This window comes from Arachis hypogaea, chromosome 20 (genome assembly GCF_003086295.3).
Source record: "Arachis hypogaea cultivar Tifrunner chromosome 20, arahy.Tifrunner.gnm2.J5K5, whole genome shotgun sequence".
Classification (NCBI taxonomy): domain Eukaryota; kingdom Viridiplantae; phylum Streptophyta; class Magnoliopsida; order Fabales; family Fabaceae; genus Arachis; species Arachis hypogaea.
The window spans coordinates 8,470,985-8,487,771 of NC_092055.1; positions in this window are offsets into that span (position 1 = coordinate 8,470,985).

Genomic DNA, 16,787 nt, shown 5'->3' on the forward strand with positions numbered 1-16,787 from the left:
GTTTCCAACACCCTCCACATTATTCGAACTGGACGAGCTTCCACCAATGTCCTGAAGATTCAGACAAAGCTCCAATGAATAGTTGCTTCCTATGCTGCGATGATAAGAAAACATCATCGACACATGCTGATCAGCTTTTATCTGCATTTTTTGATATGAAAACGAGTTGGCCACCGCAACCGGCATTCTGTAGGTCAGCTTCGTAATTTCCTTTTTCCCAACCATTCCGGTGTGCATCAGAATCAGATTCTTCAAATCTTGCAACGATGTTTGTGGTGGAATCATTATCCACAGCGGATCATCGCAAACGAATGTAATACCTTCTGCCGTGTGAGAAATTTCTCCATTAGGATATATAATCAGGTAAACATTTTCCCCCGCCATACAAATCTCAGATTCAAATTCACTACCTAAAAATTATAAAGAAAGAAAGAGGGTGCAGAGGTTGAGGGGAAGTTTGGAGTGTGAGACGAGAGTGATAATGTTTTCTCTCGTTGCTGATCCACGAGCGTTTATATTGGCGAATTATGTCTCCAATTCGTGGCCGGTACGCCTGAGGTGCAGCATTTCGTGCTCGCCCTCCACGCAATACCCATTTTGTGGGCGCCAGCCACTAAATGGCTGCTTCCCCATTTCGTGGACGGCGCAGCTGAGATGGCCTCTGCTACTGCTCCCCCCCCCATTTCGTGGTCGCTTGCTGCGAATTGGTTTGAAAATCCATTTCGTGGCCGGTGGCAATGACTTGGCCATGCGTATTTCAGTGAATAATTCCAGCCATGCGTATTCTTGGAATTAATGTTTCTCCCCTGCTTATTTATATAAAAAAGCCTAAATATTAGGGTGCAATTTAGTGAACTTAGACACATCACATGTTACACTCTTCAGTTGAAAGATTTTTTTGGCCAGGCATAGTTTTTATCCTAGGCCATGCCCAACAACCTAACCCAACCCGGCAACCCCCTTATATAACAAACCCCTGACCCATTATCTAATACAATCACACGCCTAAGCCGATCTCTCTTATATTTGTTGCGTTACTAAATCTCTGTACACAAGTCCTACAAGCATTCCTACTGTAAAGGTCAAGAGTAGTTGTTTGGACATCTTAACACAAGAAGGATTTTTTTCCCTCAATTCTATTTTCTCATACTCTAACTGTTTGCATGAACCTCTAAACAAGTCCAAATAACTTCAGTCCACTTCTCAAAAATCACAAACACAAAACTCACACTAACCAAACTGTTTAACCCATGACCAAAAAAAAAAAAAAAAAAAAAACTGTTTTCCTAACCTAAACAGCCAACAAAATATGACACTATTTTGCGTCAACCTGCGCTGCAGGCTTTTGGGTTTGCACCTCCCCATGTATAGTTGACGAAGGAAGCCACGCGTCACTCCCTTCTCTACGCACCTCAAAATTTATATGTATGGATGTTTTTTTCTAATCATATCGAATTTTTTATTTAAATAAATATAATAATTACTTAATTAAATAATTTTAAAAGTTATTATCGAAATCCGTCGACCTCTCTTATTTCGTTTACACTATAAACGAAATATGTGTAAAAGTATTTTATTTACACTGTAAACGAGATACATTATAGTGTATAAAATTATGTGCGACTACCTTAACCATGGCTACATACACACATCTCTCTATATGAGATTGCATAAAATTCAACACAAATGAACTAACCACAAAGTCGGCTGCCCCGGCGTAATGAGAAGTCTCGTTCACTCTGTTGATGTCTCTATCGTTATTAACTGCGCGCGCCATCGTCGTATTTATCGATATGGTCAGAAAGGGATAAAAGAGAGGAGAAAAGTGGTTGAAAAGTTCAAATTGAAGCCCAGTCAAACGCTGTCAACGATATATATTTATAACTGTCGCCCGGCCTTATCTCGTTTATACTGTAAACGAGATAAGCTTGCACGTATCTCCTTTACAGTGTAAACGATATATACACATGTTACGTCCACGTGTTTTATCTCGTTTACCCTATCTCGTTTACACGGTAAACGAGATACGTGTAAAATTATTTCGTTTACAGTGTAAACGAGATAAGAGAGGCGGATGAATTTCGATAATAACTTTTAAAATTATTTAATTTAGTAATTATTATATTTATTTAATTTATTTAAATAAAAAATCCTAACCATATTAGATAATTTTCCATAGTGATATCCTATGTGAATCAATATCGGTCATACCAATTTATCGGGTTTTATAGTTCATTGTGTTTGAATAGATTAGACTAATCTGACGAAAATTGGTTTATAGCTCAATCACTCAAACTGAACCTGCCTATTTTTATACCAACAGTTAATTTCTTGAACTCATAATAAGTAAAGTTATGAAATATTTGATTTTTATTTCGTGCTGATACAAATTATACTAGATAATTACGTATCATATAATAGTCCCATAGTATGATTAAAAAATTGGAACAGAAATAATTGAGCATATCTTAAAAATGATTAAATGTCATGATGAAGACCTGCGAGTTGCGATGGTTACATATGTGAAAATCTCTCTCAAGTCTCAACGGTAATTAACCAAAAACGATTAATAGAGGAATCAATTATTGATTTTGGAAAAAAAAGTTTGAAGGGGGACGGGTTGGTGATTTCCTGATTGGTGATGATTGAGGAAAATTAAAAAGGGAACAATAAAAAAGAACAATAAATACAAAGTTCATGACCTGAGAGATTGAGGACATTTTGTAAATCTCTCACCAAAATGTTTGACGAAGGGAACAAAGGTTGTTGATTCTTTAACTATTGTTGGTCTTGAAGATTCGTTAAGGTTAGATGGACAATAATTAAAAATGATTTCATTTAATTTAATATCTATAATTATACTTTATTATATTTAATATTAGTCAATTAATTTAGTAATAATTAATAAATATAAAATAAAAAAATAAATTATTTTAGATCTATTTATATTATCTCTAAAATATTTTTTTTGGTTTAATTAATTTATATATATTTATAATTTTATTAAATTTTTAATTAAATTTTATAAAAAATGTTAATAAAATATAAATTTACTTATTTATCTATATCCTATTTTTATAATTTTCATCCTCATCGTCCTCCACCACTCCTCGCCTCGTCCATCATCTCCTGATCCAGAATATATTGAATATAAGCTAAACAAAACCTATAATGATGCATACATAGCAATCTTGAGAATGAAGGTATGAAAATAGAACAACGTGAAGCAGTTGCAATGAATTTATATGTCATCACAATCACCTAGAATCCAAAACTGTGGTAATAGAAGAAAAAAGCCAAATCACTAATTTTGACAAGAAAATACACTCAACGACTACTAATTAAAGGCTAAAATCTATAATAGTCTGCTACTCAACAATGTCTGAATGAATATTCATCGAGATGCAGTCCAAGATATTTAAGTTTACACTAATTTATGAGAAAGTCTAGAAAATCAATATTTTTATTAAAATTTAGCTTGTACACTAATTTATAAAAAAGTCTAAAGAATCAATATTTTTATTAAAATTTAATCCGTACTTAATTAATAAAAAAATGAGTTATTTCACATTATTAAATGTAATTTTATACTATTAAAAACATTAATAATAACTAATTGATGACTACAAATCACAAAATTTACTAACCTCTTAACACTTTTTTTAATTTATTATTGCTACAACAAATAAAAATAATAAAAAAATGAATACTAATATCTTTGTGCTTAGGATAAGATAACACTAAGAGCATCTCTAATGCATAATTTTAATTTAGCAGCATTTTTAATACATAGTTTTAATTTCATTTTATTTTAGGTCTTACAAAGTTTTACATAAATATTTGTACGATCATATATCATAAAATTTAATTTGAAACTCAATGTAAAATTTGTCGTTCCAATGCTTAGTCTCATTTCAATAATAACATTATAATAATGTTGCAATGTTTATTTAATAGATTATATAAGTAGTAGCATTTCACTGATTTTTTTTCAAAATAATAGGTATCTCCTTACTGATATCAATTCAAAAATAATATCCAATACAAATTTTAATTTTAAATCATTTTAATTATTATAAAGTTAAAAATAATACTCAAATTCCCAAAATTAATCTCATTGGAGTTACTCTAAGTTTAACTTCTTGGAAGATTTTATGATACGAAAGCAAGCTTTACAGAGGCCATTATTGTAATTAAACGAGGATAACAAAAGAAAAATCGTATCCTTTCTACCCATAAATCTTTGTACTCTATTATAAATGTATTTCTTAGTTTGGAAATGAGCTCCATCTACAAAGAACAAAATGAAAAAAAGAAGAATGATATAAATATTTATTTCTCTCTAACTACGAATATTCTTGTTCATATCCTGACCCAACGCCAAGGCCCAGTAACAAAGGAGAGGCCCAATCTAAGATATTGACCCACACTCTGCACCGACCTTCCCTTAAGAGGTCGGTTCTTACCACGACTTGCTCTAGAGAAGTCGGGGACGAGGATTAGCTGGCAGATAATACTCATTCAAATAAGTAACTGCCACTAAAATCTCTCAACCCACTTCCAGAAGCCATATCCCAACTTCCCTAAGATAAAGGGACGGTTATCCTCCTTAAAAGGTGGAACTGCTCCAACGGTGATTATTGGTTCACCACTATAAATACACTGACACCCCTCAGGTATTACAAAGTCCCAATACTTTTTAGACCTGCTTACACCCTTGCTAACTTAGGCATCGGAGTGTCTTTGCAGGTACCACCCTCCATTCACTCTCACCTACAAGTCGGACGGAAGCTCTCAAACACAAACCAGCTCGAAGGCTTCCTCCCTCAAACAATTGGGCCAACCCAATGTATCTAGCCCATTAATCTCCGGTTACCCAACGTAACATTGGCGCCGTTGCCGGGGACCCGAGAGATCAACCAGTAATGGCGGACAATTCACCAGAAGATGGTCATACGGCATCCGATTCAAAACAAGAAAATCTAGACACCGGGAATAATGACGCAGACATGACCCTCCACCAAGGAGCGAACAACCAGCACAGAGAAGGCACCTCTGGGTTAAAAAATCCAAAGGTAAACTCTTCGGAGGGACGCAAATCAGGAAAAGAAGGACCACTCCATGCAGCCGAGCTAATGGGATTGGTCCACGGCCACCAAGGTCGTTTGGAACAGCTGGAACAAGAATTAGAACGACAACGAGAGGCGGAGAGGAATCTAAGGGATGAGATAGAGCAACGAAAAGAGTTAGAGGAGAAACTCTTGAAACTAGAATCCTCCCTTAGAAGTCAGAACTCCCGCGGCGACCGAGAAGAGTCGCCCTTGGGAGGAGAGGATCCGTTCAGTGAGGACATAATGAGGGCAAAAGTTCCAAAAAACTTCAAAAGCCCTGATATGAACCTCTATGACAAAACCACAGACCCGAAGCATCATTTAAGCAACTTCAAAAGTCGGATGTATCTGGCTGACGCTTCTGATGCTACTCGTTGTAAAGCTTTCTCGGCCACCTTGTCAAAAGCAGCAATGAAGTGGTTTGACAGCCTCCCCCCAAGGTCGGTCACCAGTTTCGAGGACCTCTCGCGAAAGTTCTTAATGCGGTTCTCCATCCAGAAGGATAAAGTAAAGCACGCACCAAGCCTCTTGGGAGTAAAGCAGGAGGTCGGAGAACCTTTACGGGATTACATGGAAAGGTTCAACAAAGCATGCTTGGAGATTCAAGACTTGCCCACAGAGGCAGTCATCATGGGGCTAGTAAATGGACTTAGAGAAGGTCCCTTCTCCCAGTCCATATCAAAAAGACACCCTACCTCCTTGAGCGATGTACAAGAGAGAGCAGAAAAGTACATCAACATGGAGGAGAATGCCAGATTACGAGAGCTGAGTTGGCGACCTGGGCACCCTCACTCAGCAAAAGAGAAAGAAAGGGAGCCCAAGAAAAAAGAGGAGGTCGGTTCCGACAGGCCGAGGAGATATCACTCTTATACTCCTCTAAAAGTTTCCATAGTGGACGTATACAGAGAAATCTGCAATACTGAAAGACTGTCGCCCCCAGGCCCATGAAAAACAAAAAGGAAGGGAGCCGCAGCGATTACTGTGAGTACCATAAAATGTATGGTCACTCAACAAATGATTGCTACGACCTTAAAAATGTAATAGAAAAGTTGGCCAGGGAAGGTCGACTTGACAGATATCTCAAGAAAAGGTCGGACAATCATGGGAAAAGAAAATGAGATGACAGAGACAGAAGAGACCTACCACCACAAACCCTAAAAAGACACATACATATGATCTCGGGGGGATTTGCGGGAGGGGGACTCACCAAGTCATCTCGTAAGAGACACCTAAAGCGAGTTTACCAGGTCGGGAGCGAAGCCCCCGACCTCCCAACTATCTCATTCACCAAAGAGGATGGGCAAGGGATAGTCCATGGACACGATGATCCAGTAGTGATAACCATGGTCCTGGCAAATGCCCACCTCCACAGAACTCTAGTAGACCAGGGGAGTTCGGCCGACATCCTTTTCAAACCCGTGTTCGACAAACTAGGGTTGGATAAAAAGGAGTTAAGGGCCTACCCTGATACCCTGTACGGGTTAGGCGACACGCCAATAAAACCGCTAGGGTTTCTACCCCTCCACACGACTTTTGGAAGGGAAAATCCAAAACTCTGAGCATAGACTTTATAGTCATCGACGTCGGGTCAGCATATAATGCCTTGATTGGCAGAACTACCCTAAATCGGCTCAGAGCGGTGGTGTCTACCCCTCATCTTTGTATGAAATTCGCAACATATGCGGGGATAGCAACGGTACAGGGAGACCAGAAATTGGCAAGAAAATGCTACAATGAAAGCCTGAACCTGAGAGGAAAGGACAAGGAAGTTCACACCATAGAGCTCGGCGGAGCAAGAGCCAAAGAAGAGCTACGGCCGCAACCAGGGGGAAAAACTGAAGAAATACAGGTCGGCAAGGAGGAAGGAAAAAATACCAACATAGGAGCCAGCCTAGAGGAAAACCTAAAACAAAGGTTGACAAAGCTCTTACGAGATAATTCTGACCTCTTTTCCTGGAAAGCCTCCGACATGCCAGGGATAGACCCCGAGCTCATGTCCAATAGGCTCTCAGTATATCATGGATCGTGACCTGTACAGCAGCGAAGGCGTAAGCTCGGTCCAGAAAGGGCTCAAGCGATGGAAGAACAGGTACAAGAGCTCCTAGAGGCCGGCTTCATCAGGGAGGTCAAATATCCGACATGGCTAGCAAACGTAGTACTAGTCAAAAATGCAAAACGGCAAGTGGAGGATGTGCGTTGACTATACCGACCTGAATAAGGCGTGTTCTAAAGACCCATATCCACTTCCGAGCATTGGTACTCTAGTAGACTCCAGCTCGGGGTATCAATACTTATCGTTTATGGACGCTTACTCGGGATACAACCAAATCCTGATGTACAAGCCGGACTAAGAAAAAACATTATTCATCACGCCTAGAGCGAACTACTGCTATGTGGTTATGCCGTTTGGATTAAAGAATGCTGGGGCCACATACCAAAGGCTGATGAATAAGGTGTTCGCTCCCCACCTCGGGAACTTAATGGAAGTCTACGTAGACGACATGCTGGTGAAAACCAAGGAAGAGACCGACCTCTTGACAGACCTCTCGCAAGTTTTCAACACCATAAGGTTACACGGGATGGGGCTAAATCCCGCAAAATACACCTTCGCGGTGGAGGCTGGAAAGTTTCTAGGGTTTATGCTAACCCAAAGGGGGATCGAAGCAAATCCCGATAAGTGCAAGGCCATCCTAGAAATGAAAAGCCCAACGTGTCTAAGAGAGGTTCAACAATTGAACGGTCGACTTGCCGCCCTGTCCAGGTTCTTGGTGAGATCAGCATTAAGATCCCTCCCGTTGTTCTCTCTACTGAGAAAAGGATGCCAGTTCGAATGGACTCCAGAGTGCGAAGAAGCATTCTAGGAGTTCAAAAGGTTTTTAAGCCAATCCCCAATCCTGACTCAACCTTTAGTTGGGGAAGAACTCGTTCTATATCTGTCCGTAGCAGACAAAGCTATAGCATCAGCTCTAGTAAGGGAAGATGAGGTCGGGTAGCATCCTGTGTACTTCACCAGCAAAGCTCTACAAGGCCCTGAACTAAGATACCACAAACTGGAGAAGTTCGCCTACTCCTTAGTAATAGCCTCACAAAGGCTACGGCCTTACTTCCAAGCTCACACAATAAAAGTCTGGACGAACCAACCTATGAAGTAAATTCTCCAAAAGACGGATGTTGCGGGGAGAATGGTTTAATGGGCAATAGAGCTCTCCGAGTTCGACTTAAAGTACAAAACCCGGATGGCAATTAAAGCCCAATGCCTCACCGACTTCATAGTAGAATATGCAGGAGATCAAGAGAAAAAACCAACTACATGGGAACTATACGTAGATGGATCCTCAAACAAGACAGGAAGCGGTGCAGGCATAATACTGGTCAATGAAGGGGGAACACAAATAGAGGTTTCCCTCAAATTTGAATTCCCAGCTTCCAATAATCAGGCAGAATATGAAGCCCTGATCGCAGGTTTAAAGTTGGCAGAAGAAGTCGGTGCAACAAAAGTAACGATATTCAGCGACTCTCAGGTAGTGACCTCCCAAATAAATGGAGAGTATCAGGACAAAGACCCAAATATGAAGAGGTACTTGGATAAAACCTTGGAACACCTCAGGCGCTTTGCAGAAACCGAGATCAGACATATAACTCGAGATCTTAACAGCAGAGCGGATGCCCTCTCCAAGTTAGCAAGCACCAAACCAGAGGGGAATAATAGAAGCTTGATCCAGGAAACTCTCCAAGAACCCTCTGTAGTTAAAGCAGAGACCAAACAAAATGTCCTTGAAGTCACCGGGTTAAACCTTGGATGGATGAATCCCTTAGTCGAATACCTAAAATTCGACATCCTTCCCAAAGAGAAAAAAGAGGCCAAGAAGATCCGGAGGGAAGCACACAACACTACACTCTGGTGAAAAATATTCTCTATAAAAGAGGAATATCAACACCACTGCTAAAGTGCGTTCCGACCTCAAGGACAACCAAAGTATTAGAGGAGATCCATAATAGAATATGCGGAAATTATCTAGGAGCTAGGTCGCTAGCCAGAAAAATAATCCGAGCTGGGCTCTACTAGCCGACCTTGCAAAAAGATGCCACAGAATTTGTGAAGAAGTGTCAGCCATGCCAAATGCATGCAAACCTCCACGTGGCTCCCCCCGAGGAGCTCATCAGTATAACTTCTTCATGGCCTTTCACAAAATGGGAAATGGATCTGTTAGGACCTTTTCCCCAAGCCCCAGGACAAGTAAAGTACCTAATAGTGGGAATAGACTACTTCACAAAGTGGATAGAAGCAGAACCATTAGCCACCATCACTGCCCAGAGAAGTCGAAAGTTCCTCTACAAAAACATTATCACAAGGTATGGGATACCTCATTCCATCACCACGGATAATGGAACTCAGTTCACCGACTCTACCTTCAGAAGCCTGATAGCTAGTATGAAGATTAAACACCAGTTTACCTCGGTAGAACATCCACAAGCAAATGGACAAGTTGAGGCAGCCAACAAGGTCATACTGGCAGGATTGAATAAAAAGTTTCAAGATGCAAAAGGAGCTTGGGCTGAGGAGCTCCCCCAAGTGTTGTGGGCTTATCAGACGACACCATAATCTGCCACAGGAGAAACACCCTTCCGACTTGTCTATGGCATGGAAGCCATGATACCAGTAGAAATCGACGAGCAAAGTCCAAGGGTGATCTTCTATGATGAGGTCGGGAATATACAGGGGCACAAAGAGGAACTTGAACTGCTCCCTAAAGTTCGAGAGCAAGCCCAGATAAGAGAAGCGGCATTGAAGCAAAGGATGACTACCAGATACAACAAAAAAGTCATTCGAAGGAGTTTCACCCCAGACGACTTGGTCTTAATCAGAAACGACATCGGGGTCAACAAATCTGGGGAAGGGAAGCTTGCTGCTAATTGGAAGGGACCATACAAAATTAGTGAGGTCTTAGGAAAAGGTTATTATAAGGTGACCGACTTAAACGGCACCGAGCTACCTAGTTCGTGGCATGCTTGTAATATGAAAAGGTACTATAGTTAAAAGCAAACTCTACTCCCTTATGTACTATTTTCCCAACTTCATGATTTTTTTCCAAAAGAAAGGGTTTTCCTGGAGGGGGGTTTTTAATGAGGCATCAAAGTAGAGGCTAAGGGGCTACAAATTATCAAAAACCCTTAGTAGCAATAAAGTACCTTTGCAAATAAATAAAGATCTTTTACAATATCTCTTATAAATTCCTTTTTTCACCTTCTTATTCTTTCTACGAAACGCACCAACATAAGCTCGACAAAGCGTGAAAATCCCATGAACCGACCTAGATGGTCGTCAGGATAAAACGACGAGGTACAAGTCGGTGTAAAGAGGTTATATAAGCAGATCATAAAAGAACTCGGATATTGGCTGACCTACAAGTCGGGAAACCGAGGACAAATGAAATGCATCGCAAAAATAATCTAAGTTACGAAAATTCAATGAAAATCCAAAATTGAGTATAAGGAACAACCCAAAAAGAGATAAATCGAAAACCATAGCGGAAAACTGTCCCAAAACTTTGGAAAAGTTCAAACTAAAGGATGGTCAGCCCTAATAAAAGCCTTTAAAAATGACAAAAGGTTTTCGAAACAACAAGAAAGATCAAAAGAGGTTTCCAAAAAACCTAAGTAGAAAGCATACAGGCCAACATATAAAGATAACCTAAAACCCTTATCCAAAAAAGGGTATTTTTAATTTTGTTTATGGCCAAAAAAGGCCACAAAATTGTCAGCAAGTTACCACAGTAAATAAAAACATAATGAAAAATTGTTTAAAAAAGAGGTGCCCACAGGCCGGACCCCTATATAGCCAACATAACTTAATTGGAAGAAGGAAGGTCACCACCAGGATTTGGAACAGTAGGAGTTGGAGCGGCATCAGAAGAAGTCAGAGCAGGCTGGTCGGGAACTTCAGAAGGAGCCCCCGAAGAACTCAGAACGTCTCCCCGAGGAGGAGACTCCATTATCCTCTGCCCCCGAGTTTTTAACTCGGAGTCAGTTTCAGGTCAGGGAGGGGAGACAATTGCGCCATTCACTACAATTTTATCAGGATCTAAGGGAGAAAGGTCTAGGTCGGGAGCAATGACCCCGACCTGTTCCTTAAAGATCCTCCATGCCTTTTCCTCTCCCTCAGCAATGGAGTCCTCCAAGTCTTGGAAAGCGTCCCGACACCCAGAGAGCTCCTTTTTCAGGTCTAAATTCTCCATAAAAAGCCTGACATAATTTTGCTCCGCCTTCTCCTTAAGGCCCTCCGACATAGCACAGCTCATTAGCTTCTTCTCCCTCTCCCGAATCTTATCCTTCTCCTCCCTTAATTTGGTAACCTCCTCCTTCAATTTCCTCTCCTCCTCCTGGTTTAAAGAAATCCTCCCTTCAAGCTCCTCAACCCTCTGGGTAGAACCCAAAGAACTGGGGGGGAGTATGTTCAAAAATATCCAGGAGCTTGGTACAAATCCCAACCGCCCGAACGCTTCCCTGAACTATAAGATTTAGATGGTTCCGAACCATAGCATCATCCATACTAATAGTTGAATGAGGAAAAAGATGGGTTCGGACAAATTGAGGACCATCAAAGGCAGCCCCGGAAGAGGAGCCAGAAGTCTTCCGTTTCTTCTTCTCGGGTTCAGGGGAAGGTCGGGGCGGAGGGGGAGGAGAAGGAAGAGAGGAAGTAGAAGAAGAGGATACCATAATAGGACGGGAGGAAGTCCCCAAATTATGAGGAGGAGAAGGAGGGGGAAGATCGCCAGTGGCCCTTGTTGCGTCCACCCGCGCCCGAGATCTTTTCTTGGCATCCTGGACTTTTTGGTAAGAGGAGGTAGAAGCTTTCTTCACCATTTCTGAAAAGAAGACAAAAAGTCAATTCACAAAGAAGTCGGAATTTCAAAATCAGAAAACAAGTCGGAGCAAAATAAAAAAGAAACCATATCTACCTAATTGAGTCTGTACAAAGGTCGGAGACCCCTGGAGGATTTTTTTGTATCCAAATAAGGGGTCCTCCCCCAAACTTCTCGGAGGAACCCCACAACAGCCTCCTCGACCTCATCTAGGTCATCCAAACCATACTTCTCCACAGGAGAAGCCTCTATCCAGTATAAAGGAAAGCGGGGAACATAATTTTCATCCAGAAAAAAGGGGTGGTGACCCTCTACAGTTTGAACTTTAAAAAAGAAATTTTTGAAGTCATGAAAGGATTCATCAAAAAGGTTGAAAACTCTCCGACCTTGAATAGCCCGGAAAGACACCCACTGTTGTTTATTGTTTTGCCCACTAAAGGGCTTAGTCTTATGAAAAAGATAAAAGAAAATCCTTAGAGAAGTCAGAAAATCTAAGGCCTGACTGATAAGTTGGTAAACTTTCAAAAAACCCCAAGAGTTGGGGTGAAGTTGAGTAGGAGTGACACGATAGTGACACAGAACAGAAACCTCAAAAGCAGAAAAGGGCAGAAACACTCACAGTCGAGTGAAAAGACTATCATACATAAAAAAGAAATGGGGGTCCTCATCAGAAGCCCTCCCAAAGCAAACCCGGTCTTCCGGACCCGGGACAATCAATTCATATTTTGGCTCATCCTCATCAAAAGCACAGATTCTGTGATGCGTGCAAAGATCAATAATGTAGTCGGTATCTTCCAAAGGTTCTTCCCCAAGAACCATGACATCCACCCACTGAGCAAGGGACTCTAGAGAAGATATTCTCTCCCTATATAAAAAATAGCGAAACCTACAAAAGGAAAAAGGAAAAAAGATAAAAGATAAAAAACAGGGTCTCTAAGGGGCCTGGGACCAAATCCTCAAACAAAACAGAGTCGCTAAGCCCATAGTCAACTCTCCTCTCAAAATGAAAACATGCAAGCAAAAGCATTTTGTAAAAAAAAAAGAGCAGAGAAAAGAACTAACCTTTGCTTGAAAAATGATGGGGCAGTAGCGACTCAGAGAGAGGAGAAGGCTCAGAGAAAGGAGGAATCCTTGCAAACAGAGTTTTTTGAACAAGGAAAGCAAGTGCGAAGGTTTTCAGAAACAAAATAAAGAAAGAGAGGGAAAGTATTTATAAATATGTTAGGGGCATAATGGTAAAAATGGAGGCCGTCATTAAAGAGGTGCACCGTTACCAATGTAACTGATCCCCGCGCCGCAAATTTCTAACGGACGCGACATTTTGATTAGACGCGACTGTTGAGAAATTTTGAAAACACGTCGGTTCTAAAAAATCATGTCGGTTCCTCACCAGGTCGGTTACAAACCCGAGTTGAGATACTCGACCCCACCTCTTAAAAAGAGATTGGGCTCGAGTAGGGGCACTGTTCATACCCTGGCCCATCGCCAAGGCCCAGCAACAAAGGAGAGACCCAATCCAAGGGATTGACCCACACTCTGCACCGACCTTCCCTTAAGAGGTCGGATCTTACCACGACTTGCTCTAGAGAAGTCGGAGACGAGGATTAGCTGGCAGATAATACTCATTCAAATAAGTAACTGCCCCTAAAATCTCTCAACCCACTTCCAGGAGCCATATCCCAACTTTCCTAAGATAAAGGGACGGTTATCCTCCTTAAAAGGTGGAACTACTCCAACGGTGGTTATTGGTTCACCACTATAAATACACTGACACCCTTCAGGTATTACAAAGTCCCAATACTTTTTAGACCTGCTTACACTCTTGCTAACTTAGGCATCGGAGTGTCTTTGCAGGTACCACCCCTCATTCACTCTCACCTACAAGTCGGACGGAAGCTCTCAAACACAAACCAGCTCAAAGGCTTCCTCCCTCAAACGATTGGGCCAACCCAACGTATCTAGCCCATTAATCTCTGGTTACCCAATGTAACAATTCTATATATCTTATTTTCCAATCTAGAATCAACAATTCAATTATATAAATTTTAAATTTTAGGTTCAGCAACAAAATCACGACATTTAAATTACAATAATAATTTCAGATCTATAATGAAGCTTCTGATTAAGGAATCAACCTACCTAAATGTGGAACATGAACTCTGAACGCAGCCGATCATACTTGGTGGGAAATAGAACTGGCTGATAAAGACGACGACGTCCATAGCGGCATAACCACCCAACATGACAATGACGCGTGACGCACGACCAGAAACAACGCCAAGTACAACACCGTCGTGAAGGAAAAGGTGGAGACAAAAGTGCACAAGACGGCTAGTGTGGTGATAGCAAGCGGCATTGATGAAGATACAGATCTATGCGGAGGCAGCGACGCCTTCATGAAGGAAAAGCGGACAATCGCAGGGGTGGAGAAAGGAATAATGACACTGACAATAGAGGACAGAACAACAATGGAGGAGAAGAAGAAGCACCACTCATGGTCGAGAGAATAAGCACCGAAGAAGCATTGAAGATAAAAAAGAAAATAATTTTGGAATTTAGTACCTTTAATTTTAGAATATTCAATTTTTTAACAGAATATTCTGACATTCTGTTATCTCAGACGTTTTTATAACAACAAGGACTTAATTGAAAAAATAAATAAATGGTATAAGAACCTAATTGAAAAGAAAAATAAGTATATGGATCTAATTGAAAATTTGATAAAACTATAGAAACTTAATTGAAAATTCAATAAAACTATAGAGACTGCAGAATAATTAAACCTTTTATTTTATTGGCTTGTTTGGTTATAACTCACAACTAAATTTAAATGAATCTAAAAAAAATGGAAAGGAGAGAGTTACATTTTTAACTTTAGTTTAATTTTATTTTTTTTATAAGAAAAATATTAGAGGATTAATATTTTTGTTATCAATATTAGTAAACATTTAGCTAATATTTTTTTATATTATTATAATTTAGAATTTATAATCTAGAATTTAGTACGTAAAATTTAAAATATTAGCTAAAGTACTAATTAAAAATGATGAATTTTGTTTGTCATATAATATTGCACATTTCATAAATAATAAGATGAAATAATGTTTGTTTTCTATGGTATTTTTTAACCCGTCAAACCAAAAATTAATCCGTCGCGGATTGGAGCTCTATTAAAAGATTTGACACTAGCTAATGAGTTACTGTATACACAAGATGAAATGCGAACTAGCATAGTTGTAAAAATTGGACTATGCCAATCTAATAAAAAAAATCGGTGAACCGGTTATATGGCCGATCCAGTTGAGCAATCCGACTAGACAAGGTAAAGAATCAGAGAGAACTAGTTTAAATTGTTTGATTTTGATGAAAATGACAAACCGGTAGTTTTGTGTAACCTGGCCGGTTCGAAACACGCTCTCTCTCTTTCTTACTGGTTGTTTTAAAAAAAAAAGGAACGCTAACCCTAATGTCCTAAACGGCTACCCCAGTCCCTAGTACCCCTCCTTGAAGGCTATCTTCCTCACCTCATCACACCATAGTCTCTCTCAACCTCACCTCACCTCACCTCACCTCATCGTCAGTTGTCTCCTTTGCTTCGTCTCGCTGGCCACGGTGCGTCTCCGACGACATTGCGTCTATGGTTCCCTTGCGCTGTCGCGTCTTTGGATCGCAAGCAATCTGCCTCATCACGTCTCTAAATGCTCCGCTCTCTCGTCGTTGTCGTCACGTCCTCTCCGTCGCTCCTGCCTCTTCTTCGCCAGAGTCTGCTTCGCCGTGCTCGGAAAAGTTGGTAGTCTCCTCACTTCTCTGCGTTCGTGATGTTCTCCATTATCTTTCTTTAGTTATTTAGTTGGATTTTAATTTCATTAAGTGAGTGAGAAACTGATTAATGATGTTAATTATGAATCTATTTATTTTTTATTGTTGTTGATTATGAATCTGTTTATTCAGTAACTGATTGATGTTGTTTGTCAGAATATATTAGGATCAATTAGCATTTATTAGAATTATTTAGTATATCTGAATATTTATTATAGGATATTACGTCTTTATTATTACGATTCTCTTAGGACCTCTAAATACCCTTTTATATTCTTATCATTTCAGACAACTTGAATACACTCAATAATACACAAATCCTTTCTCCAATTTAGTCTCTTGTTTTTAACATTGTTGATTCTTAGAAATATAACTAGTATTTTTACCCATAATAACATTACGGGAATATAAATTTATTAAAATTACGGTCTACTTTGTTCTGACAGTATAGATTATACATGACACAAAAGATTTATAAAATCAAACTATTTTTACAAAAAAAAAGTCATAGGTTGACAAAAATTTCTAACTAAAAAGACCAAGGTATTTGTAGATAAAAAATTAAATAATAAAACTTTAGTTATTATTTTTATATGAAAAAGTCTAATTTTTTATTAATAATTAATTTTAACATTTGTTATCTAAAATTTCAAATAATTTAACGTGTATACTTTTATATTTAATTAAGTGTTAATTGTTAAGTCTGTTGCACGAATAGAAATAATTAATTTTTATACTTGCTGTTTAAAAATAATATTTTTTCTCTCTATGTATATAAAAATATAATTAGATATTAGCATAAAAAATTATACTGATAGTTATAAAATTAACTAAAAATTAATTTTTTTAAAACAATTGAATCTTGATTCTAACTTTTAATTATAATATTAGTATTCTCTCCAAATTATATGTAATAAATATTTAAAAGAAGAGAAATGAAATATAGATTAGAAAGATAAACGGTAAAAATTTAAAACTAAATAAAAAACTAAAA